The sequence below is a fragment of the Camelus bactrianus genome, chromosome 14, assembly GCF_048773025.1.
Source record: "Camelus bactrianus isolate YW-2024 breed Bactrian camel chromosome 14, ASM4877302v1, whole genome shotgun sequence".
Taxonomy (NCBI): domain Eukaryota; kingdom Metazoa; phylum Chordata; class Mammalia; order Artiodactyla; family Camelidae; genus Camelus; species Camelus bactrianus.
The window spans coordinates 6,031,962-6,058,314 of NC_133552.1; the positions used below are offsets into that span (position 1 = coordinate 6,031,962).

The window sequence follows — 26,353 nt, forward strand, 5'->3', positions numbered from 1 at the left end:
CTGAAAGGCCAGCCCGTCCTGAGAGCCAGGGGCAAGGTCCGGCCTCAGGCAGCCTTCCAAAGGACAGGAAGCCAACACTGCTTGTATTCCTGCATGAGAGATGGGTATTAACCTCCCTACTTTGTCAGGCCTGATGTGGATCAGAGAGTAAAAGTGTGTTCAGAAATTGGCAAAGCTTCAGACATCCTGAATGAGAACTGACGGGGGAACAGGAGGGAGAAACTGAGGGAAATGATCACATTCTTAGTAAAACCTTGATTGGATTCTGATGGACACTCAGTGAATACTCTTTTCTCTAGAACTGCACAGCCAGCCCTCCATATCTGCGGGTTCTGCATCCTCAGGTTCAACCAACTGCAGATCCAAAATATTCACACACACACACACACACACAATCCAGAAAGTTCCAAAAAGCAAAAGTTGAATTTGCTGCATGTCAGCAACTATTTACATAGCATCTACAACTATTTACATTGTACTGGGCATTATAAGCAATGTAGAGATGACTTAAAGTATGCAGGAGGATGTGTGTAGTTTATGTGCAAATACCATGTTTTTTATATAAGGGAGTATCCACAGGTTTTGGTATTCCCAGGGGTCCTGGAACCAATCCCCTATGGACACTGAGGGGCAACTGTATACACATCAAAGGAAGAGGAAGATGGCAAGCTTAAACAATAGTCAGAAATGCAGGCTCAGTTGTCTGCTGGCTGACGATGGCCTTTTATACAAGAAGCATCACCTCAGAGATGGTCCTTGATATCCACATGTGATAAGCAGTGCAGATGTCAGAACTTAGCCATCCAAATGTGGCCTTTGGCCATCTCCAACCCTGACCTGTGCATCAGAAGAAGGGAGGGCCCGGCTCTGGCCCTGGGAACTCAAGAGTATTTTAAACTAAATGTCTTCCCCCAGCCTATCTCAACAATACTTCCTATAGTCCCCAGTTTTCTGGAGAGGAAGAGTGACTGCCATCTTCCTTCCGCAGACGGGGAACCTAAGGCAGAAACATAGTAATACCCCCAGCATCGGCAAGTTCTTGGAAAAATCACAGAATAAAATTCGTATCTTCTCCAGGCTCACCTCTTGCAAATTCCTGTACTACCAAGAGTGTCATAATGGTGCAGCTGCTATAGAAAACAGAATGACAGTTCCTCAAAAAGTTAAACCCAGAATTACTATATCATCCAGCAATTCCACTTCTGGGTATAGACCCACAAGAATTGAAAGCAAGGACTCAAACAGATATTTGCACAACCCATGTTCGTAGCAGAATTATTCACAATAGCAACCCAAGTGTCCACAGACGAATGCATAAACAAAATATGATATATCCATACAATAGAATATTATTCATCCACGAAAAGGGAGGAAACCCTGTCACATACTATAGCATAGATGAACTTTGAGAACATTATGCTATGTGAAATAAGCCAGTCACAAAAGGACAAATACAATTCCACTTACATGAGGTTCCTAGAGTCAAATTCATAGAAACAGAACATAGAATGGTGGTTGCTAGGGGCTGCAGGGAGGGGAAAATGGTGAATTAGTGTTTAACGGGGACAGAGTTTCAGTCTGGGAAAATGAAAAAGTTCTGGAGATAGATCGTGGTGATTCAAAACAATGTGAATGTACTTAATGCCACTGAACTGTACACTCAAAATGTTAAAATGGTAAATTTTATGTAATGTTTATTTCACAATAGAAAAAACCAGCATCAAAGTATCACCTAGACATTTTTGGAGTTTTAGGTGATCTCAAATAAGAATTACCCACCATCCAACCCTTCTGATGTCCACGGAGATGAAGTGAAAAAGTGGACACGTAGGCTGTGATGCCATCTCTCTTGTCCCTTAGCCTTGGTTCTGCAGTGCCCACAGTCCAGAGAGGTAAGGACTCCCCCTTCATCAGCCCATGCTCACCCTCACCCAGCCCCTCCAGCCCTGATCTGATCTGCTAGCAAGAGAAACTGTAACACAGAAAAAGGAAGACAAAGGATTAAGGTCCACCTGCCCAACCCCTCCAGCATAAAATGCCATAGATTTAAAATACATTTTCTTACCCACACATCGTAATAGACAGATTTTGCAGAAGGCCATGGGAAATACCTGATGGAGTGTTAGCACAGAAGCTGGACTTCAAGAGATATAAGGGAAGAAGATCTCAGGAAGCACGAGAGAAGAGAGTGTAGACAGCTCATTTTAAGTGTCCTCTGCCTCGGCTTTACGACTTAACATGCAGTAGAATAGTGCAAGTTACCAGAAGCCATAAGCGATATGCTGTACTTCTATAAAGCTTGTACTGAATAATTCTAAGTAAACAGGGTCTTTGGAGCTGCTTGAAAAGAAGGCTAGCCCTCATTTGGAAAACCCACAGGCCTCCTTGGAAGAAGTTAAGCTGGTGGTTAGAATGACCTGGAATTGTTGTGTACACTGACAGCTGACAGTCACCATGAGTACTCGGTCAACCTGCCAGTGGGGCAGGTATGGGAGACTTCTGCTCCAGGCCTCCAGCACACTTGGCCCCTGCTTCCTCCTCCATCAAGTAAGACCTCACATAGGCTGCAAAGTCATTAGGAGAAACTTACGAATGACAAAGCCATCAATAAACTACCTTAAAGTCTCTCACCTCCTGGCCTCATTTGGTTGTCACTGCCACATGCAGGAATACTTACTTAGCTCTGTGCTGGTCATGAACAAATGTTTGATTTACTGGGTGCCAGTATTATTACTGTTATTCTGAATATCCCACAGATACAGCAGTCCTATTTTTCAAGTCCCAAATTAGGAACTTCTAGTGTAAGATTTGTACAGTTTACCCAGGCAGAGTCTGATAGATTATTTCAACCCAAGATGGTTTGGAAAATTCCAGGCTGTGTAGGGCCCACCGATGACAGACACTCTAGCTTAACTATGAAACTTACCCCAGTTCCCATATCCTTGGGGGTGCATAAGGGTCGTGATTCATCCAGCTGACACATTCCTCGTTGTTGCATTCAATTCAATTCGTAATCACACATTGATCACCTAAATGCAAAATACTGAGTTGAGTGCTTTGAGAAACAGAGAAATGAAAAAGAAATGGCCGTGCCCCCCAAGAAGCACATGAGGGATGTGCCCAGGGGACTCCGGGAGCTTGGGGAGCTCAGATTCACTGTTGGTCCCCGATAATACCTGACTAGTGCCTCTAAGGCTTTTAATGGCAGTTTAAGGTATTTACACTTGATTAGGAACCAGAAGGTACTAAGTAATCTCCACACAAAACTAGAGGATAAGATGACACAGCTGGAGCCTGGCTGAGGCTCCAACACAGCGAGAGAATGACCATGGTCCAAGCTCAGATTCTCACGCTGCCCAGAGAGACCCGCTTCCCCAGTGCTTCTTGACCTTTTAGGAGCCTTCCTACGAGGTCCAAACAGACCTATCCTTGAACAACTAATTAGTACTAATATGTAAGGAGAGGTTAATCGATTCATGGTTTTCCAAGCCCCTCAGGGGAGGCACTTGGGTTTGATGGTGGAATTTCAGTGCAGTGAGCAGCACGGGAACAGTTTTGAGCCAACAAGCATTTCCGTTCCCTTCATCTCAGGTGCTGAAGGCCCTCTCCTTTGCTTGCATGCACAGTTGCCTCCAAGGGGAAATTCTCCTCCTCCTGGCCCTGCCCCATGCAGCCACCAGCACAGAAGCATCCTTTCAGCCCTTCAGAAATCAGGCAGAGAGCATCGCTGGGAGCAGCAGCAGAGGGAGCACCCCACGGAGCTGGTCTAGCCCTACTCATGAGGCCAAGGTGAGAAACAGCATCACTTCTTCAATATGAGACTCAAGCCTTCTTGAGCTGCTTTCTTCCTGCAATCGTGGCCAAGCTTAAAGCCAATGACATTAGCACCTTCTCAAAAGGGGCCCTTCTGATACCAGCAGAGCTCACAGCATTGAGAAATGGAGAGTGTGGAGAATGTAGAACAAGCCAGCAGGGCAGCAGGGGCTGTGGGCCGGGCAGCGTCTTCAGACATGGCTCTGGGCATTTCTGGCTCAGCTCACTAGGCCTTCTATATTCACTAAGTCATCATCTGACTTGAATTGTTTCCCAAACAGGCTCCTCTGTCAGAAAGAGAGATTCATTCATTCATTCATTCAACAAATACATTGATCCCCTACTATCAGCCAGAATGACACAATGCAGTTTAGTGGGAAAGGTAGCCAGAAGTACCAAGAGGCCTCCTGTGGAGTGTGCAGCCACCGAGGGAAGCCCAGGGTGTTGTGGCCGCACCCGGGGGCATCTCAGTCAGAGGGCTGGGGCAGGGAAAGCTGCTGACTGGAATATGACTTCCTACTGAAGGACAAGGATAGCTGGAGAGACAAGGTGAAGGAAGGCATCCCAAGATGAAGGATGCACATGGATGAACCAGGCAGAGGCATGAAATGTCCTGGCCCCTCCTTTGCCTCTTTGGAACAGTCCCTAAGTGCTACCTGAGAGGTGGCCATCCTGGGATACAGCCTCAGTAAGGCCACTAAGTAAAACGTAATTCTCAGCTTTTGGGCTGTGCTTTTTTTTTTCAGTCAATATACCTTAAATTATGACATTGAATTCCCTCTCTCGTAGGTTTGGGCTACCAAGTCAGTCATCCTGGGATCACATCACCCATCCTAGTCTTGTTTCTAAGCCTCACAGTTGAGGCCTAGAGGATGTAGGGAACCCATCCTTGGAATCTTGCTACGTGACCAAGACTTGCCCCTTACCCCATCTGGAGTGAAGGCGCATGGGCCATCTGGTGTGGCTGCAGGGGAGGGAGTAGCAGGTGCTAGAGCTAGAAAGGAGAGTGGGGACCAATTTCAAAGGATCTCCTAGGCCATGCCAACAAGTTGCCATGTGTCTCACAAGCAAAGAACTGTACGTTATCTACGCGTTCCATTTTCAACTTAATGCAGAAATGACATATTTAGGCCTGAATACACATTGTTGAAGGTGGCAATTTGCTGGCCATTCTTCTAGCTCCCACAGTAGGACAGTGCCTAGGGAGGTGGGGGGAACAAACTAGTACTAAAACCCAGCAGAAATGAGAGATGGTTGCACATTACCTCATCAGCTTTCAACTAAATTAATGGAAAATGGCTTCTTGTTCCCTTTACTCTGAAAATTTACTGTTGGCTCCCTCATGTACCTGAGGTCGGAATTCCAGGTGGGCAGGTGATAAATACCAGGCTGTGTTCAAGGGCGGAACTAGCTTCTTGTCTCAATTCCAAGATAAATATGTCGTTCCTGCCATGCGCTCAGCTTCCAGAAACACAGCCATGCTTCCGGCAAGGCAATGCCAGAGGCTTGATCAAACTTCAAACGGGTATCAACTGCATCACGTGCAGGAAATGTGTAGGAAAAGAAAAGTGCCTCTAAAAGAAAACCTAAAACATCCCACCTGAATTTATCTTGCAGAAAAAGAAAAGAAACAGAGGAAACAGAGGTGATCCCCTGGGGCACCACCCTTGCTCCTCCGCGCTGGAAAGGGAGCGTGCAGGCTTAAGTCCAGCCGTGTCCAAGTCTCCTCTTTGTAAACAGCTTCCATGATTCCAGTTACCAGCATGCCCCCCCGAGCAAAAGAGGTAATAGGACATTTAAAAAAAACAAACTGTATCATTATCACATGCTAACATTATTCATGTTTTTTAGATCATGTTTTGGGGGAAAAAAATTAAGGGCAAAGGCCCTAGAGACAGATGGCTCGTTTCAAATTCTCGTAGAGTCTTCCTGCTCCGTGACCTCAGGGAAAGTAACTGACCTCTGCGAGCCTCAGTCTCCTCAGCTGTAAAATACAGGTGATAAGTTGCACCTACCTTAAAAAATTGTGGCAAGGGTTCAATGAGTCATTCCACAGAAAAATTCAGGACTCTAACTGGCACATACTAAATAGCCAATAAACATTAACACTTATTATGGTTGTGATTATGCCCACCGGGAGTCAGGGTCTCAGGCTCTGTCTGGGACCCACCAGCTTGTTTTGCAAAGAAAGACTCTGCCCTGTTGCTAAAATTTCTGCTCTCCCCTCACCTAGCACCGTAAAATGCATGTTTTTAAGGGCCTAGACAAGAGAGTGAGGATGAGTCAGCTAGCAGACATCAAATTAAAGTCAGTGGCATCTTGTCCATATACGAAAAGCAATGCTTGTACTACAAAATAATATGGATTTTTAAGGAAGAATCATGGCAGGAGAGTCTCCATTCCAAACCTACTTAAATAAAAACAATCAAGCAGAGAAGCAACATACATCACCATTCAAATCCCTAAAGTCACACTTTGCCAAATCTTCTGAATTATTAAGGATGAGACTGATGCTGTCTTTCTATATAAGTACCGCGCACTAACCACTGGAGCTTCCATACTACCTTTCTAAACACAGAAATCCTAGGGAAAATGAACAAAACTTTAAAAAAAAAAAACTTACAAAGGGAAACCCAAATCCTTTTACACCTGTCTGTAGCTGCCCAGGCTTGCTTAACATTAAGATACTGTTTAAAAAAAAAAAAAAAAGAAAAAAAAAGGCCAAATCAGGTTTCACAAACTAACCTGTGTGGCTTATAAAAAGGTAGTAACTTGGTTTGTCGAACAGTTGACGGTCTGATTTCCCATTTAAAATTTTGCAACCCTGAATTATTATAATCTTTCAAATGTAAGGGAAAGTAGAGGCAAAGCCTTGCCCTTAACTTTTTCTGGGCTTTCTTGTGTGCTTGAAGTGGACTCTGATACCTTCAGAATTTGCTCTTGCCTTGAAGCAATAGACAAGTATGTGCTGCTCTGTTCTAAATATGGGAACAGCGAGTACAAATAGAAGATTGAAGATTTGCTTTGAAGCTCGATGTTGCCAATGCTGGAAGCAGGCAGCCAGGCCCTGCAAAGTGAGAGCTTCCTGCTTTTAACGGTAACATATTAATTCTGGGCAGTGTCTCGTTAGACCGAAGGTCAAGAATCTGATTTTGACCTTAGTATTAAGAGGAATTCCATGTGAATCCTAAGAGTGACTGAGTGAGTACTGTAATATTACTGCTAATTTATAACGATGATACTGTCCCAAGTTTCTTGTTTTAGTGCTTTTTATCTCCCAAAGGTTTCAAATCACTTCACAGACCAATCATTTCCCCCACTGTTGACCTGTAATCAACTCAGGCACAGAATATTGCTCTATTGTCAAGAATACAGCCACAGTAAGCCTGTTTAAGCATGAACTGAAGAAAGATACCCGCTGAAAATTAAAGTGTAAATTTTCGGTAGGCAGGTTATAATTAGCCACTTGAAATCGAGCCAAGAAATGAAGTTTAATACCCTTCTTCTGTGAAAAGCACCCGGGCAGCTTTCCTGACCATAAACAGACTTCAGGTCGTCACCTCCTCTAACTCAGGGTTTTTCAGCCTCGGCACTATTGACATTTTGAACAGGGTAATTTTCTGCTGTGGGGCGGAGGGGCTGTCTTGTGCACTACAGGATGTTTAGCAGCATCCCTGGCCCACTAAATGCCAGTAGAACACGCACACGCGCACACACACAGAATTGGGACAACTGATTAGGATTCAAAGAAATTTCAATTATGAAATGGATCTTCTATCATAACTTTGATTATGAAATAGGGGCCTGAAATTAGTTCCTAGCCCCCCCAAAATTAAAGAAAATAGACAACTCTGGATTATCAAATGCACCCTCCCCTGGGTGGCAGGGGATCTCTTCCTGGCATGTAACTTCCCCCAAAGGACTGCTGTGAGTTATTACAGCTAGCACTGCAACATCCAGGCATCCACTGTGCCCACCTACCTCTCAGACTTCCTGGGGTCAGAGTTCCTCTCCCTTCTGGAATCCACAGTCTCTGCCAAACTGCATCTAATCGCCCGAAGACACTGTGATAACTCCAGCCACCTCTCTGAACACCACCCATGGCCTGCAGCTTCTCACCCTCCCCACGGCACTCACAAAACCTCCTGGGACCTCAGCTGCAGGAGGGCTCCCTCACTGCCTGGGCCACGTGCCCTCCACACCCCAGATACTGTGGCTTTCAAACTTTCTCATCATATTTTGTATCATGAACCCCCTCCCAGCTCACATCTACAAACACACATTTTGTACTTTGTAAACTTTTTATTCTGAACTAATTTTAGACTTACAGAAAAGTTGCAAAAAAAAAAAAAAACAAACAATAGTACAGAGAATTTCCATATATCCCTGCTAGGATCTGAATGCTGCGTCATCCCCTCCACCAAATTCATTTGTTGAAGCCCCACCACCCAATGTCACAATATTAGGAGGTGAGGCCTAGGCAGGTGATTAGATTATGAGGGTGGAGCCCTCATGAATGAAAGTAGCACCTTAAGAGGCTCTAGATAGCTCCGTGGCCCCAAAGACACAGCGAGAAGGCAGCATCTACCAGGAAGCGTGTTTTCACCACACACAGAATCTGTCTGCACCATGGGGTTTCCAACCTCCAGAATGGTGAGAAATAAATTTCTATTGTTTGTAAGCCACCCAGTCTGTGGCATCTTGTTATTGCAGCCGGAACAGAATAAGACATCCTTATCCAGTTTCCCTGAGTGTTAACACCTTATAAATCCATAGTGCAGTTGCCAAAACTGTCGCCAACAAAGCACACTGGGGTCCCCAGGAAAAACAAGATGGAATCTAGGTGGTAAGATAAGCTCTAACCCCTTCTTTTGTGCTTAGTCTAGTTTCACTTGCCTGTCGGGGACGGTGTGCCGAAGCCTCACACCTGACACTTCCAATTAGAGTTCCCAACTCAGGACCCCTGGGCGGGACACCTCGCCTCAGGCGTTTAAAGCGATGCTGTGCAGGTCACCTGGATTCAAAATGGCCGCTGGCGGGGCGTGTGCAAAGGCTGCTCCCGGCACTGCGGCCTCGTGAGCAGCACAGCTGCGCCTGCGTGGGGCTGGTGAGACCCCCGCCCCCCATGGAGATCCCTAGAAAGCGGCCCCGCCCCCTGGACGGGAGCGAGGAGGAGAGAGTCTACAGCAAGCTCACACTTCTCCGCTCTTTGATCAAAGAGTAAAGATTTCCTTGGCTTCTGAGCCGAACTCAGTCTCCTTCTATTGGCTCTAGCGACACTGGGCAGGAGGACCCTTGCTGGGGACTGACTTGGGAGGGTCCGTAACAAAACCAGGAAATTAACATTAACCAAAGCAACTGGCAATTCTGTTAACCAAAGCCTTCAGTTTTCCACTGATGCCCCTTTTCTGTTCCAGGATCCTATCATTTCTCCTCAGTCCCCTGAATCTGTGACAGCGCCTCCGTCTTCTGACTTTTATCATCTTGACGCTTTTGAAGAGTATTGATCCTTTTTTGTTTGTTTTGTTTGTCTGTTTTTGTTTTTTCTTTTTTGTCAAATGTCCCTCAGTTTTGGTTTGTCTGATGTTTTTTCATGATTGCCCTGAGGTTATACATTTTTGGCAAGAATGATCCAGAAATGATGTGTGTCCACACCCTCCTCCCAAAAATACATCAAACAGAAATTTCACAAAACTAACTCAGCTGTGTAAAATACACGCTGGCATTTTCTATTGTTTTAAATGCTGGTTTCACAGCCGTATTGCTTCACAGCCCTCTAATGGGTCAGAAGACACGGCCCTAGGCCATCTGATGTGGGAGCCCTTCTCCTTCCTCTGGTTCTTTCCTGAATCTCTTTCCTTTCCTGGCTTCAGTGGCACTGCGCTGACTGGGTTTTCTTTCTTCCTCTCTGATCAGCTCTTCCCTGTAAGTTTCGGACTTTTTGCCCCAGCCCCACCCTGGTGTCCTAGATAGTGGTGATGGGTGTACAACACTGTGAGGGTCTGTCTGATCATATCTCACCAGAAGTATTTCCTCCGTGAGTTGGCCGACTCCTTCCATTTCGGCTCCACACAGGTGACCCCGTCCCTGCTCTCCCAGCTTGCTTCAGTCTCTGCCTTCCAGCTGCCTCCAGGAATTTCCACGTGGGTGCCCTGCCCTCACATTAAACTCACTAGGACCAAATGACTTTTATTTAGCGCTGTCTCCCTCACAAACTGGATCTTTCACCTGTCAGTGGTATACCCTTTTCCCTACTCGGAAGAAGCCTGGCTTTCAGGGCCTGGCCAGCCGGGTCCTTTATTCTCCACTTCCTAATCCAGGGGTTCTCAAACTTTAGAGAGCACTATAATCACCTAGACGGCTAGTTACAGACGGCTTGCTGGGGCCCGCCCCCAGAGACTGTGATTCGCATGTCTAGGGTATGGCCCTAAATCTGCATTTCTAACGAGTTCCCAGGAGGGGCTGAGGACCACTCTGAGAACCAAGGCTGTAAGCATCCCACGTAGTAATTCCAGACTCATCATGCACTTCCGGAGCTGCAGGGAACCCGCAGCGGGGGTCACTACTGCATCAACCCAACCCAGCCGGGGCAGCTCACCTTAAGCCAGCTTTCCCCGACGTGGAATGCCCCGTCCAGCCCTTTGCCCTCCAACGACTCACATCTCCCCAATTCTGAGGTAACTCGCCTCCGACCAGCAGCCCCAAGACTTTTTTTTTTTTTAAACTTCTTCAGCCTTCACAGAGTTATTTCTCTTAGGACTCGCTGGCAAGGAAAGCGGTGATTACAATTGCAAGATTAGTCCTGCCTCTCCAGCTAGACGAGCTCCCCAGGTCCCAGGGTCTTAGTAAGTTGTTCGCCCTTCGTGCTCACTGAACTTTCTTCTTTCATCGTGATTTCTAATACATCCCGTTTTCACCCTGCACACCCTCCCATACACGCGCAGGTACACACACGCGCGCGCGCGCGCACACATACACACGCGCGCGCAACACGGGTCTGGGGCTCTGCCTGAAGCGAGCGTGGGCGGCTGTTGCCCGAGAGCAAGCTGGCTAGCCCGCGTGAATTGGAAAGAAACCCAGTGATGCCTTGCAAGGACCAGCTGATGCCAGACGGCCGCTCTCCGGAACGTCGGTGCGGGGGACCTGGGTGGCGGGAGACGTAGAGGGGGACCAAGGTAGGGGGACGGTTGGGCTGCCCTAGAAGTGAACAGATGTCTTTGAAAACCTTTCGGAGAACGTCCAAAGAAGCGCTCATGTTGAATCCTTGGAAGGGAAATCAAGAACTGGCTCGCAAAGGAGGAGGGCGTCCGGCGCTGCGCGTCCCCTCCCTGGCTGCCGGGCTCGCGGCCTCCCCGGGCCCAGCCTGCACGGCCGGAGGGCGGGCCCTGCACTGCCGCGGCCGGCCGGCAGGGGTCTCCTTTCTGGCTTCGGAGCCTATTGTGAACTCACCAAATGGAGGCTCCGGGAAGAGGCAGCGCGGCCGGCGCGCAGAGCCGGGCCGCGCGCCGCCGCCGCCGCCGCCGCCGCCGCCGCCGCCACACTTTTTGCGTCCTCACCTTTGAAACACTTGCTGGCTGCGCGGCTCCGGCGGGAGCGGGAGGAGTGACCTTGTCACGTGGGGGAGGAAATGCCTTCCTGGCCTCCCAACCTGCCGGCTCTTGTTCTGGGCCTTTTCTGGCCTGATGAGCGAGGCCAGGGGCGCCGGCTCACCGCTAAAACCCAAGGCCATCGGTCCGTGCAGGACTCTGACCCTGGGAAGTTTTGACCCAGGTTCCTCCTCACTTTCCCAGGGAGCGGTAGGAAAAGGGCTTGCTACCCTGACATATTTGTCCTTCAGGGAAATTCACTTTCCCAACATAAATTGGGTAATGACAGCAGCCGAGGAGGCGCAAGTCGGGCCGCAGCGATCACGCTAGTCTTTTATTTAACAAGTGCTCAATGATCATCTACTGGTGCCTGACACTATACCCCGAGATTCAGTGGTGAGAGAGGACTCAGACCCTGTCCTCACTACCCAGACTGCCAAAGAACTGAGTTTTCAGGTGACCAGAGGGGCTTCTAGTGCCCATTACCTGAACATCCAAGAATCATATGGGGGAAGAAAGTCAGCCCTCAAACAGAAGCGCAGTCTCTGTGATCCGTTACAGTGGGCTCGCGTTAACACTTCAGACCTCTTCACTTTATTTAATGGTAACGTGCAAAAAACCTTTACCCATGGCCGATTCAGGGCTGGGTCCTGCTAGCTGCTCAGATGCAGTGGTGAACAAGATTTGTCCGTATCATGGGGAGCGCACAGCCCGGGGGAGGGGGGCTGAAAAGCTTAAACAAGAAATAGCAGTGTGGCTCAGATCACTATTTGTCTGGGTTTCACTGATTTATCCTGTAGGGTACAAGAGAAATCAGGAGAGAGAGGCCCTGCACACAGCACTGAGTCAGACCCAAAGGCCAGCCCAAGTGATATGGAGTCCCACAGGAAAGCCACCATCTGGTGCTGATGCCCAGGGAAACATAAGTTGTCCTGCATCCCAGGACCAGGAAACAGGGGCATCCCAATTTCTGTTCTTGGATCTGCTCTGGCTTCACTGATGCCATTTCCCTTCAAAATCATTTCCTGGGACACTCCTCAGGAACTAGTACTCAACAACCAAGTATTTTCCTTCCCTTCTCATGAAACTGTGTTTATAATCTGGCTGATGTTGGGAGAGAAAGAAGGTTCATTCTTTATATAGCTTTTATATAGCTCTGTTTTGGTTGTTATTGTTTTACTGTGCTAAAATTATATTTGGGTTTTCTTATTCACTTTTTGAAGTAAGTTTTAGAAGTCCAGACTTCCAGGAAAGACTTTCTTTTCTACTTATTAGGTTAACAGAACACTAGCTGTGGGGTTCCAACCTCCGATGTTTCTAGGCAGCAAAAATCTCATCGCATAGCCAGAGAAACAGTCACAAATTCCCATGACACACTTTCAGGCCATATCTCTGCTCTTGGCCTGCTGCAGGATTGTGGGAGTCGGTCAGTGCTGCAGATACTGGCTGAAGGCTCTTGGAATCCCTCCACACCGATATTTTGTGCCTTTTCCCCCGAGTGAGAAACACAGAGTCCTCTACAAGCACTTTTTTATTTGTTTCAATTTATAAAAATACACAGACCTCTATGTTCTGTGTTCTTTGAGCTCGGGGTTATTACTCAACATTTAGTGCTATTTTCAAAAGAAAGAAAGAAAGAAAACTTTGCCTCATTGAAAAAGCACACCAGGGGGAAGGTATATAGCTCAAGTGGTAGAATGCGTGCTTAGCATGTACAAGGTCCTGGGTTCAATCCCCAGTACCTCCCTTAAAAATCAGTGAAGAAATAAACCTAATTACCTTCCCCCTCCAAAAAAAAAGAAAGAAAAAGCACACCATAGTCTTTCTCACACTTTGGTCTGTCTGCCCATACCACGATAACTCCTGACTGACTATCCAAAATGCCCTAGTAGTTACAAACAGATAATTCACTTCCTTTCCCAGCTGTTGAGAGCTAAAATCATTCTCCTTGGGACCAATACCTTGTCTTACCTAGAAAGACACTCAGAAAGCAACATTTATGATTATTTATAAGCTCATCAGGCATGTGAATAAGAAAAGTTAGGTACATTTTGATCGTTCTTAGGATGCTCTCAGAAAATGACAGGATTCCCATGACATCAAAGTCTTTCTCCTCTAAATCTCACATATTCTGTTCCATCTTTCAGAAAATGGGCATCACCATTTCTACAAACTGAATGCCATTATCACATGAAAAACACTGAAAATGCGTTCACATGTCGGTATTTTAAAAATTGATTCGTCTTTTTTTTGGTATTTTTATTTTGTATTTTATTTATTTAAATTATTTTGGTAGGCTATATTCAAAAATGTTTTAATGAGAAAGAGATGGGCTGATGTGGGACAATCTCCCAAAATTTCGGAATGGAAAAAGTCTTCAGTATTAATGAATTCAACTTCCAAACAATGTCCCTAACAAGTGGCTTCTTCAGTATGTGTGTCCTCAGGTGTGAAGGTATGCTCCCAAAGGCCCACCCTTTCCAACTCTGAGAAACATTTCCTTACCCAGAGCCTGAGATTCTCGAAGTTTCTGTCCTCAGCGTCCACTCGTCCCTCTAGCCTGGCCACATGGGAAAAGCCTCGTCCATGACATAGCTCCTTCAGTATCTGAGAAGCTCTCAGAGGCTTTACTCTTGTAGGTTTGCAGCAGGGCCTCGCTTTCTTCATCAAGTCTGTTAAAAATTGTTCAGTGAGGTGTATCAGGAACAAGGGACAAAAGATGGAACCAGACAAAGCCCCAGCCCTCCTGAGACCCCTCTTCTATTGAGAAAGACAGAAAACAAACAGTTAAACAAGTAAATGTATAATGTCACATCAGTAAAGATAAAACCACTGAAGGAAAAGCAAGTTCAGAGACTGGGAAGGGGAGTGCTTCTCTGGGAGGTAAGGGACTCTTCATGAGGAGGTGACATCTGAGCAAAGACCTGACTGGACTGTGGGGATGAGCCACATGAATGTGGGGGTGGGGGGGGGGGCAGCGAAGTCCCCACAATGAGAGATGTGTGAGGTCTGAGAAACATCAAGGTCAGCGATGCTGAAGTGCAGACAGCAGGGGAGCGGGCAGAAGTGAAGTCTGAGAGGCAGCCAGGAGTCCTGTGGCCTCAATGGGGCCTCACTCTGCAGGATTGTGACAGGATTTCAAGACCCCTTCCATCTTAGTTGCTGTCTTCTCTATTTTTCTGGCTGGTCAAAGTCTCTGTAAAAGGTAGTAACCCAGAATTGCCTCCAATATTCCAGGAGAGGCCTAACTTGCAGAGTAGAGCAGTACCATCCCCTCCTTTATTCTAGACATAATATTCCCATTAATATGATCTGAGACCTCCCATAATGCGCTTTAGGGAGCCACTTATTGAGTTGGCTGTTTCCTTTTGCACATTGCACTCTTAAACCACACTCCTCTCCTGAGTTTCTTCCCCACCTTCACGCTCCTGACCCCTGGCCTAACACCGACTGGTATCATGGAGCTTCAGGAAACATCCTAGAAGCCAAGTGGTGCCTACTCATCACAAGGCCTTTCTAGACACATTTTTGTATTTGCTTCATCCTGGTTCCACTTAAACACGCTAGGTTCCAAACATCCTAGACTTGTTTGGATGGCTTTTGAAGGCCCAATGGTAGGATACTTCCCTATTAAATTCTGACTTATTAGACTTGGCACATTGTTTCAGTTTTTAAAAATATTTTGGGACCCTGGTTCTGGCATCTTAATGTATAAGCTATTCCTCCCATCTTTGCCATCAACAGATTTCCTCAGGATATCATTTATAACAATACTGTACCGAGGGCAGCTGAAGATGGAGTCCTGTGGCAAGTCAACGGAGACCTCCGTCAAAGTTGGAACGGGTCTATTATCAAGACTTTGGGGAAGTGATTGTTCAACCAGCTGTAAATCAGTCCAGTTTGCCCTATACTGACCCCATATCTCTCCACTAATCAACAAAGACACTATAAGAGGTTTTTGTCTAACATACTGAGATAATGCACGTACCACCTTGACCTTCCAGCCCAGCCATGCTGTGAAAGAAGGAAATGAAGTTCTAATGGCACCTCGCAGTTGGTGTTTTCTTTGGCATCTCTCTTTTACCAACGCTGGACATTTCCTCCTCGCCAGAGGCTCACCTAACATCAGACACTGCCACACCTAGAAACTTCCTTCCTTCTTTTTTACTATAACTGTACAATGTAGTTTTGTCTTCCTAAGTGCATTATACACGTTACTGAAATGTTGTGAGTCAGTTGTGATCACCTGAATCACATTTTAAGCATCTGATGAACTGTTCATCTCATTAATAAAGCCGTCAATAAGTCCAGTATTTCCAAAATGAAAAATCTATTTGAAATACAAGTATAATACTTTCTAATGTCGATTTTGGTTGATCTCTACTGAGTTTTCTCAGAACATGCCATACCTTTAAACACAATGATAACTGACCAGGGCTACTGTAACTTGAATCACCAGTAAATCCAATACCCCAAATCTGCAGACTCAGTAAAATAAATAGTATTTGTTTTAATTGGCAGCTCATGTGAAGAGAAACAAAAGCAGTTTCCATCTGGTTTTACATTGATCCTGAGTTATTTTCAAGTCATCATTGTTCCCCCTTTGCAAACTAGATCACAAATCTCCACAAGGGCAGGGGTCCTACTTGTTGTGGCCTTTCCTTGTCTCCATGGAGACAGGTATCACACTTGGAACATGCATAACAGGTGCTCAATAAATGTTTCTTGCACAGATAAAATGAGGAATAAATGAATGTCTGTGTACAAAAATAATACTTTATCTATTAATCAAATGATTTTAGTTTTGCACATAGTGATCAAATAGAGACATGATCAGTGCCTTCTAAAAAGGAACTCTGGTGGCAAACATCACCATCTCAGACACAAATGGACAGTAAGATTCTCGATAGCACTTCTCAAACATTTTGGTCTCGGGAACCCTTTACATTCTTAAAAATTGTTGAGAACCCCAAAGAGCTTTTGCTTCTATAGGATATATCCATCAGTCCTTACCATATTAAAATTAAAAAAAATTAAGCATTTATTAATTCATTTAAAAGAAAAGCAGTAAGCCCAAAGTACATCAACATAATGTATGTTTCGTGAAAATACATTTTCCAAAACAAAGGCAAATTAGTGAGAGAAGTGAGATTATTTTTAAATTTCTGCAAATCTCTCGAAAGTCTAGCTTAGTAGACAGCTGGGCTCTCATACCTACTTCTGCATGCAGTCTGTGATCAGATTGCATGGCACGTAACCTCTAGAAAACTCCCCTGTACACCCAGGAGAACGAGTGACAGAGGCAATGTCTCGGTACTATTTTGAAAATAGTCTTGATCTATGGGCTTCCTGAAAAGGTTCTGAGGACCCCAGGAGTCCCTGGACTGTATTTTGAGAACCACCATTCTAGATGTTTCCACTATTCTAGAGTTCTTCTAAATAATAGTTCTTCTAATTAATAATAGCTTAAATAATAATGGCTATTCACTTCATGATACTTGCTTCTTTGCCTTGCGTATTAGAAAGTTCAGGTCAGGAATTAAGAGTCTGCCCCTCCCTGCCGCTGCTCGACTGCAACCTGTCTGCTACTGGGGCTTTCACTTCTTTTTTAGTGTTCATGGGTTTTTGTCATATTTCTGCTGTGTTTTTATTAGAAGTTCCTTCCAATCCTTTCTGGAAGTACGCTGGGTATCTGAAAGGATAGGAATGTGTGCGTGTGTACATATATACACATACACACATATCTATCTACCTATATATATCAACACATACAAATTAAAAATTGACCGTTTATTTCATTTTCAGGATCTACCCCACTAACACACTTCAACAGAATGAAAATATGTATGATCAGCACATAAAAGATTAAGACATCCCTCAGATTGATTGACTGCACTTTCTTAAAGCCCAGAGGACAGGGGCTGAGCTGCAAGGAAACTGCTCTCTAAAAAAGACACTGCTTCTTGATAGAGAATTTGTCACTCAAGAATTTAGGCAAATAATGACTGGGACATTGTGCTGTACACCAGAGATTGACACATTGTAATTGACTGTACTTCAATTAAAAAAAAAAAAGCAGGGAAAAAATAAATAACTAACTAAATGTTTAGGTTTTCAAACCATGCTTGGGAAAAGAATTTAGACATTAATTTGTGAGTTTAAGTGCGTTGGTAGAATTGTAAATTTGTCTTTTTGATATTCAAAGTCTTGAGAGATTCGAATGTGACTATAGTTTGAAATATATTTATAAATGTAATCAACGGTGTAAGTGATGTAATACATTAAAGATTTTAATCTGTGGGGGAAAAAAAGAATTTAGGCAAATAAAGTCTCTATTGTGCTTGAATTGTCCCAGACTTCCACCTGCACCATACCACTTTTCTGTATCAAAAACTAATTCTATGAAAGTCTGTAACAGTCACACTTTGGAAACGTCTGCCCACCCTACTTCCTCTCCCATCTGGGAGAACTGCCCCTCAGTCTGTCCCCGGGCGCCCTACCTGCTGCCACCTCGGTTGGATCAGGTTGTGCACTGCTGCAAGCTGGGCCAGTCCCATTCTCCCTCCCGGGAATGTGGAATTAGACTGATGACGGCCAGTCACCTGGCTAATGCCTTCAGGAGAGATGTAACCTGGTAGCTGCAGCGGGATCATCTCCCACCCAGCCCCGCGCCCACAGAGAAGAAGAAATGAAAGTCGAATTCGGAGAGGGAGAGAGACTGGGGGCACAGACAAAGCTGGAGAAGGGGGCCTGCCTGGGTGCCTGGCAGCCATCTGTCCTTGGACTTGATGAAACCCTGCTTTATGACACATTTCCCGTAAGGCTTAAGCCAGCTTAAGTTGATGACTGCAACCCAAAGGTCTTAAATGAGGCAAAGGCCACGCCAGAACCATCTGTGAGTATTTCTCGACAGCCGGGGCCCTTAAAGGACCCTGGAGAGTGCTGCAGGCCCTAAATACACACCTACTCTCTGAAGGCTTCCATCAGGCAAAAATATCTTTCTATCCAAGGCCAACGAGATTAGGAAATGCCATTTCCTCCAGCTTTCCATCCCCGGAAGGCAAAAGTACTGGAGTTGGCAATTGCCTCTGTGGTTTAGTATTGGCCGAGGGCACACACCCAGTGACTTGAATGACAGAAATCCCCAGATGCCAGGGAGGAGGCTGGCCGTTATGTCTCCAACTACCGGCTGGTTCTCACTCCTCTAAATCAGCGCTCACCAGAGCCCTGACCCTCCATGCTTGGCAGGATGACCCACTTTTAAAAGTGCCAATTTTTAGCAGCTGGAAACAATAAACATAGAGGGAGGAGAAGATGCTGAAAGACTGATTTCTCTTTACCTGTTTGCAAAAGTCGAAAGATGCTCTAGGACTAGTGGGACGGCAAGGATGTCACGCCGCAGCCACGGAAAGCTGATGCAGCTCCCGCCCCGGAGCCGGAGCCGCTGTGTGATGGTCGGGTCATCAACACGCCTCCCTGGGCCTGGGTTTTCACAGCCTCAGAATGAGGAGGTTGAAGTAGATGGTCTTTAACAGCCCTTTCATCTTCAACTTTCTACCATCTTTGTGAGCTGGAAAGATTTACACAGAACTTCATCTTGATTTTATTACTTGTAGTTCATCTTCTTGTGACGGAGCCAGCGGCAGCCTGTGCGTGGGGAAGTAAGTGGCTCGCTCGGGATGATTTAAGAGGCGCTGAAAACCCTGAGTACCTCCCTCACTGTTCTGCCACAGCAAAGGCCCAAAGCTTCCCTGTCCCAGAGCCAGCCCTGGGAGCGACGCATGGTCTGTAGATGGTCTCAGTCAAAAGGCAAACATCTACACTGCCCATGGTTTCTAACGCAGCATCTCAGCCCAGACTTGCCGCCAGATTGCCTTGGAACTGTATCTGGAATGGTCTCCAGCACGATCGCCAGGAACGGTCTGGGGCACAGGGCACCGCAGTAGCAGACATGCCCTGGGAGTGAGGTGCACAGGGGCACCCACAAGTAGCAAAGGGCTCTAAGACCAGATGAGGAAGCTGCTCAGGAGCCAACTACACTGGCTTAGGGCGGTGGGCTGTCTGAGTCATTTAACTCACCTGAGTCTCTTCTCTTCAGGGTACTAGCAGGAAGGAGGTTCCCTGACCACCCTCTGGAGGGGCGGGGGGTCCCTCCTCCATACAAGGAAAGCCTGACCTTAGGCCCCTGTGGGCTGTCATGACGAAAAGACTATGGAAGTTGGCCCACCTAGAGAAAATGGCCCAATTCTGCCTTGGAACAGCTGCCTGGAAACAGAAGCCCCTGCCATTGCAGGGGTTCACGGCTATTCCCATGCAAGCCCGTGGAACCGGCTCCCTTCCTCTCTTGACTGTCTGCCTAATTAGCCGCAGACCCACGAGGGCATCCGTCCACCCCAAAACATAAGGCTTGGGTGTCAGGTTGTACTAAGCCCCTTCTTGGTGGCTTCAGTTCTTAACCTGTAAATATGGAAGAAAGATAACCAGGAGGAGAACTTGCCACTGCTCCTCTGGGGAATTTCATCATCAGTAGGGGTGCTGTATGAGGTTTAGTAATAGATGAGCCATCAGATGGCACACGGAGGTACTACTCTACAGTGCTTCTTAAACAGCAATCCCCCTGCACCGTATTGGACCACATGTAAAACATTATAATTGAAAAGCAGGCTTCCCACTGATTTTCTTAGATGGCTAGGCTTGTCGAATCTTGATCTCATTTTTTGGGTGAGGATTAGGGTGTATTCTGGTGACTTATGAGTGTGTAGACATTAAGTAGAATTAAAGCAGTAATGGAAGCAAAAACAAAATCCTTAGTGGTATCTTGAAATCTTCTGAAGAGAAACTACTAAAGAGCCTAAGAGAACCAGGTGTGTTTTTTATTTGCTGAGGATAAACAGGAAAGGGACACACATTCTTAGAGGACCCCCATGTCCCATTACTATCACCACCCAGGCACCCACCTCCCTCGTCTCCAGAGTCAGTATCTTGTAAAAAAATACCAAAGAGGCTGAGAATCCCAGTTTTCCCAGCGATTCTTCACTGCCCAGCAGAGATTTCTGGGTAGGTTGCAAGAAGTCCCATGAAACCTTCAAGTTTAGCTTGTTTTGCTGGTCTCTCCCTCTTTACTTTTGTATATTTCATTTGTAGAAGAATGGGACTTTGGGGGATTTTAAAAATCCAATTGGATAGTCCAATCATTTTGCACAGAGATACCAGCCTAGGGCCCAGGGAATTTCCCTAACAGGCCACAAAGAGACTTGGGTTCACTGGAGACAACAGCTCCTTAAGCACTCACTCTGGCAAGGGTTTAGGAATTCAGAGATTCCTGCTAATGAAAGGCTTCCTTAACATCCTCGGGGGTGAAGATGCACTGATTATGTCCATTGTGAAATACGAGCCTGAAAGAATTCAGAGCACATACCTACCTGCAAATCTATCTGCTTGTCCTCCAAACAAGGTGTGGGTTCAATCTGTGCTAAGGTGGGACCATCTGTTTTACACCAGCAAACACTAGGTCATAGTATAATATGGGTTTGGAGTCAGAGAGATGTGGGTTTGAGTCCTGGGTCGGCCACTAAGAGCTGTGTGGCCAGGCCAAGTCATTTAGCCTATCCTTGCCTCAGTGTCCTCGAGTGCAAATTGGGAATGATACAGACTTACATGATCTGGATCCACTGGTCTGAAGACGGAAAAGTGAGAAACAAAACTGTGTGGCCATCGTTTCTGGCAGCAGAAGTACCATACACTTTTCTTTTGCCTGGGACTCCGTTGTCCAGGCCACCTTGTCTTTACACGTCCCAGCCCCTGCGTGCACTCCTCACGTGAAACTCCGCCCCAAAGGACCCTCCGTCCCCAGCCCAGCGGAGCCAACTTGCTCCCCCGTTCTCTGGCCTCCCGCTCGCCTCTCTCCCTCTCAGTCCCATTTGGCTCCCACATTTTCTTCTCTTAACACAAGGTATTGCTGCCCTTTAATCCGCGTTCAACTTCAGGGGCAGAACCGCCGAGAAAGTGAGAAGAAAAGCAGCGGGCGCTGCCACCGCCCTTCCGTGAGCGCCGCGCTTGCCGGGCGCCGACGGACCGGGAGCGGCGAGCCGGCGCGGCCCGGGCTCCAGGGCGGCCCGGCCGCTGGAGCTGCCAGCAAACTTTTCCCGTCTGAATTCTTGACCCAGAGCCTGGGAACCACATTCGGCCCAAATCTGTGGGCTACGCCGAAACGAGGAAGCCGCCCGCAGCCCTGGGGGGCCGGGGGAGGGGAGAGAAGAGGAAAGGGATGCAATGGGAGGAGATGGAGGAAGGAGGAGGTGGGAAGTGAGAGGAGGCGGGGGAGGAGACGAGCGGGGGAAGTTGGAGAAAGGAGGTAGGAGAAGGGGGGAGGGGCGGAGGCGGGGAAAGGAGGAAGTGGGGGGAGGAGGAGATGGGAGGGAGGGGATGGGGGCAGAGGGAAATGGGGGGAAGGAGGAGATGCGAGGAAGGAGGAGATGCGAGGAAGGAGGAGTGGGAGGAAGAAGATGGGGAAGGGGGGAAGGGAGGTAGGCTGGGTGGGGGAGGGGCGAGGTGGAGGAAGGAGGAAGTGGGGGGTAAGGGGTAGGGGAGGGTGCAGAGCCCTCCGGGCATCCGGAGGACAGGCCTGGTAACTCTGCTCTTGGGCAGCAGGCGCGCTTGGGAAGAGGAGGTTGGCACGCGGAGCTTTCCTAAAACAGCACTCCACCCCCACCCAAAAAGCCCGAGTGAAGCCCGCCCCGCCCGGGCCTCGGCGCAGCGGCGGCGGCAGCACGCGGGCTCGGGGCGCGGGGGGCGCTCCCTGTGGCCGCGGCCGCGGCCGCGCAGTCCGGGAACTCGGCTCCGTCAGACTTCCGGGAAAGAGGCGGCGGCTTTTCTTCCCCAAAATCCAGCAGGTTCATTGGATGTGCTTTTGTTTTACAGTGGAAAACTACAGTAAAAAAAAAACAACAACAACAACAACCATAGCGATGAAAATAAGTGAGAGTAGAACCTGCCGGCTTCACTTCCTAGAGGCTTTCTGTTGGGTCTTGAAACTAGGAATCTTTGCGGGTCATCCTTGTAAGTGCCTTTTTCATCCGTTCACACTGGTGCTTGTCCGTCTCTGATGCGTTTAACATCGTTAGACTGCTGACGTGGTGACATTGTGCTAAGTTGATTTGATGATGATTTCTGCTTTGATCGGTTAACATCGCCTCCCTTGATGACACGCCATAGATGCATACACGTTGCAAAAAGAAAGGCGCGGCGGGAGAGGTGTCTTTTTAACCCTGCGGTAAAATACGTATGAAAATACTCCCTAAAGCGCTGCCAGTACCGAGAGAGGGGAGCATTATTCAGGGCGCGTAAGTGTTAAGAACAACAGTAATTCCCTGGCTAGTAAGTAGGCATTATACATAAGTTAACAACCGGTAAATAATAAGGACGAAAACCCTATTAGTTGTTCTAAACTTCCTGGTTTAGAACGTGTATCATTATATCATTTGTAGTAAATCACATTATCAGGTCTGTATGTGCAAGAGAGAATGTCTGCTCTGAAACAGGGCAGCTTTAATGCTTAAGCACCAAGAAGTTCTTAAAAGATCTCCAAATGCAATCAATTAATATAAAGCAGATGCAGTGTGGGGTGCTTACTAAAACTGAAGCTTCTGTCCCCAGAGAATTTACTCCATTTTTCTTTAAGATGAGCTGAACAGCCAGGAAATCATTTAATTTTAAATTGTCCAGTGCCGGTTGAAGATCACTCCAAAACCAGAATGAGGCATCCCTGGGATGGTAAGTTAATAGGAAGGCCCAGTTCAATTTACAAAAATTTGGCCTTCAGGCCGTGTCTCATACACCTACATAAAATCAAAGACAATGTGATGCATGTTTGATTAAACTAAACCAGCAGTAGTGATAGAATATACCTTCATAAAAACAAGATGCACAGACACATTTCACTAAACAGTATCCCAGTTACTCCATGTAGCTTAAGTCCCTGGGAGTTAGCTCCAGACCAGAGGTTGTAGGCTGGAGCCTACCTTGTTTTCCAGACCTGTTTGTTTGCCCTTTGAATTTGTTACCTAGATTTAAAAATCAGGATATTTCACATGGGAAGCTGGACTTTTGGCTTCTCTTTGAAATCTGAGAAGACCTGGCCACCTGGGTGGGACTGTTAACTGGAGCAGAGCAGCAGTGTCAGATGTGACAGTCTGCACCTCCCCTGTTGTCCTCTTAAGGGACTTGTCTGCCCTGTGCATTGAGTTTTCGGCCCCTGACAAACCACTGCACCCAGCATTGGGCTTTTTTATAAGGATTATTCAAGTCATAGGTGGTCTAGACACTCTGTCTACGCCTAATGCATGTATAATTAAAACCTCAAATCTTGATTTCCAGAAATTCATCTTGACAGAGTCACCCAATCAGAAATGGGGGTCTATGTGCATTTCCTAAAGACAGGCACTACAGAACGTCCGGGTTCCCTCTATTCTGCATTTCCCCAAATGCAGCAAGACATAGGGGAGCCTATGGTCTCAGGAATTAAACCTGGTTTGGATTCCCACTCCATACTTGCTGTGCAGTGTTAGGCAACTTATTTACTATCCTTGAGCTTGTTTCTTTAAAAATAGGTATCATAAAACTACCCCTTTGGATTTTTGAGTATTAAGTTATTATATGTGAAAGCATCTTTGCAGTCTTTGGTCCACAGGAACCACCCACAATGCTAATTTCTCACGCCCTTGGGATTTCAGTTACTAACACAGGTACTTGAGAGAGACTTCTTACTAGATCTTTTTACTTGTCTACAAAATCCGACTTTAGTAGAATCCAAACTTTGGTGTGCAGGAGACTTGCCTGTATATTTGCTTACAGTAACTAGTTTCCGGGTCCCTTTCCCAAGATTTTGATACAGGAAGTCCCAAATAGGGCCCCGGGGTTTGACATTTTAACGTTTAATCCTGGGGTACAAATCTCAGCCCTGATTCTGACAGTCCCGGTTCTGGACTGTCCCTGGTCGTTCAAGTCAGTAAGGTGGAGCTGAAGGAAGGAAGGCTGGTCCCAGCCAGCGTGCTGATCCCGCAGGGAGCTCGGATGCCTCCCTGCATCCTTGTTGCCAGCTCATCAGTTGACAGGCATTTATTGAGCACCTGCTAGAAGTGCACTGCGCCAGCACCAGGCACGCAGATGAGGTGGTTCCAGCCCACAGGGAGCTCAGGGAACTAACTTCCAAGGCCAGCCTGGTATTTGGGTCCCAGTTTCCGCCTTTCCTACCACGCATCATTTAATACCATCTCAAATGACAGTATTCCCAGGATGCTCCCTGATGTCATCAGCACCCCCCCAACTCCCCCCCCCCCCGCCCCCAAGCACTGGGGATTCCTGTGCCGCACTGCAGTGACTTCTTCATCACCTGAGGACACTTAGCAGACCACTGCTTAGGTGCTCATTAGATATTTGTGGAATTTAATTTCCTTGGACAAATCTGTCTTCTGAAACTTAGTGTATGTTCATTCATTCATCCAATATTTATGAGCCAGGAACTGTTCCAGGAGCTGCGAATACGGCCACGAGCAAATGTAGAATCCCTGCCCACGTGAAACGTGTGCTCCAGTTGGAGACGACAGGCCATATAAACAACCTGCTTGGAACTCTTGTGTCCTCCACTGTTGTCTGCACCCTGACATCTGCTGCGGTCTCGTTTGCTCCGACTGCTCCCTCAGTTCCCTGCCAGGTGGACTTCTTCCCCAGCCCTGGCCTACACAGCCCTTACTCAGCTGCGATTCTGTCTGCGGCCGAAGAGCAAACCGCTTCTCTCATTGCATCCCGAATCAAAGTGTCTGCCTATCTCCTCTAGGCTTTAATCAAGATCAGCCATTTATTTCCAAAGGCCAGAAGCTTCCACAATGAAGGCGACTCGCATGTTCTCTTCTTGCAGAACATTAAGGAGGAGGCTTGATGGAAGCCAAGCGATTCTGCTATCCCATTGTGTGGTTCTGTTATCATATTGCTTTTCTTTTTAAGCTTCTTAGCTATTATGCCAAATATAAAAGTAACTCTGACTACTTTGCATTCATATTCTACAGCTTAATTTGAATAGCCTTTTAATAATTTATCAGTAAAAGATAATCTTACCTTTAGATAAGTGATTTTGCAGGGTACATTTTGCCGCATTATTATGGAGCTCTTTGTATTTTTCTGGGTCTAGTACTTGTTATAGAGAGATACAAGTCCAATTTTGTCCTAAAAATGGGAGGATTTCAGTATTCCAAGTATTCTACCAAGTGAGTTACATCTGAAAATTAAAATAAAGAAGTATAATTTTAATTTCTTCTTGAAATAAGCAACTGTTTTTGAAAATGCCCCCAAATGTATTATTTCTAACTCTTTGCATGCATATATTTTTATGTTTGACCTTTATCTACGATCATCTTTGGCTCTCAGTTGCATACATTTTATCATTTCCCAAGTCTAGAAGACTTCCTGTTGAGAAATATGAACTGGGTTAATGGAAACTCTTTGGGAAACAAACTCAGACACCCAGGATTTCCCTTTGTGCTGTGAAATGCAAGATAAGCAATTTGATTTGGACATAATATCAGTCTTTAGTCAGGCAGCTGGGGAATAGGCAGTTAGAATTAAAACATGTTGGACCACTGACAGTCACTCTAGCGAGAGGGCAAGTCGCTGTGCTTCGCACAATTTCAAACTGCTCCGTCAGAACTTAATTTGAGAGTCTGTATACATGCACCACTGAAAGTGGCCATGAATAGATGCATCTACCCATTAGAGCTGTTGGAGTTTTAAAACTCTGATATGATGAGAATTCAGACATCATGATATTAACACACGCTTCAACCAGAACCAAAAGGAAAGAAATTACATGCTCTGTTTCTTTCTGTTCTTTTTTGAAGTGAAGGTTGAGAGAGGAGGTGAGGTGAGGGTGAAAAATATGAATCGGGGCCTATGCAAGCCAC

At 46.5% G+C, this 26,353-nt stretch overlaps 2 long non-coding RNA genes across 13 annotated transcripts in view; one reads left to right on the plus strand and one right to left on the minus strand.

Moving 5' to 3' along the window:
* LOC105066236 (uncharacterized) overlaps positions 1–26,353 on the minus strand; it is a 99,454-nt gene that overhangs the window by 62,228 nt on the left and 10,873 nt on the right. For 7 of the 12 annotated variants that reach the window (XR_012511636.1, XR_012511628.1, XR_012511631.1 and 4 more), the window contains exons 2-5: positions 25,512–25,671; positions 18,740–19,046; positions 11,263–14,071; positions 2,927–3,029 (exon numbers count right to left, since the gene is read on the minus strand). This is a non-coding gene — a long non-coding RNA (uncharacterized LOC105066236). The remainder of the gene's footprint in view (positions 1–2,926; positions 3,030–11,262; positions 14,072–18,739; positions 19,047–25,511; positions 25,672–26,353) is intronic. The other 5 variants (XR_012511633.1, XR_012511635.1, XR_012511632.1 and 2 more) reach the window with 2 other exon arrangements.
* On the plus strand, positions 21,226–25,773 carry LOC123615813 (uncharacterized). Its single transcript, XR_006723580.2, has 3 exons — positions 21,226–21,351; positions 22,320–22,457; positions 24,917–25,773. It is a non-coding gene; the product is annotated as an uncharacterized LOC123615813 (long non-coding RNA).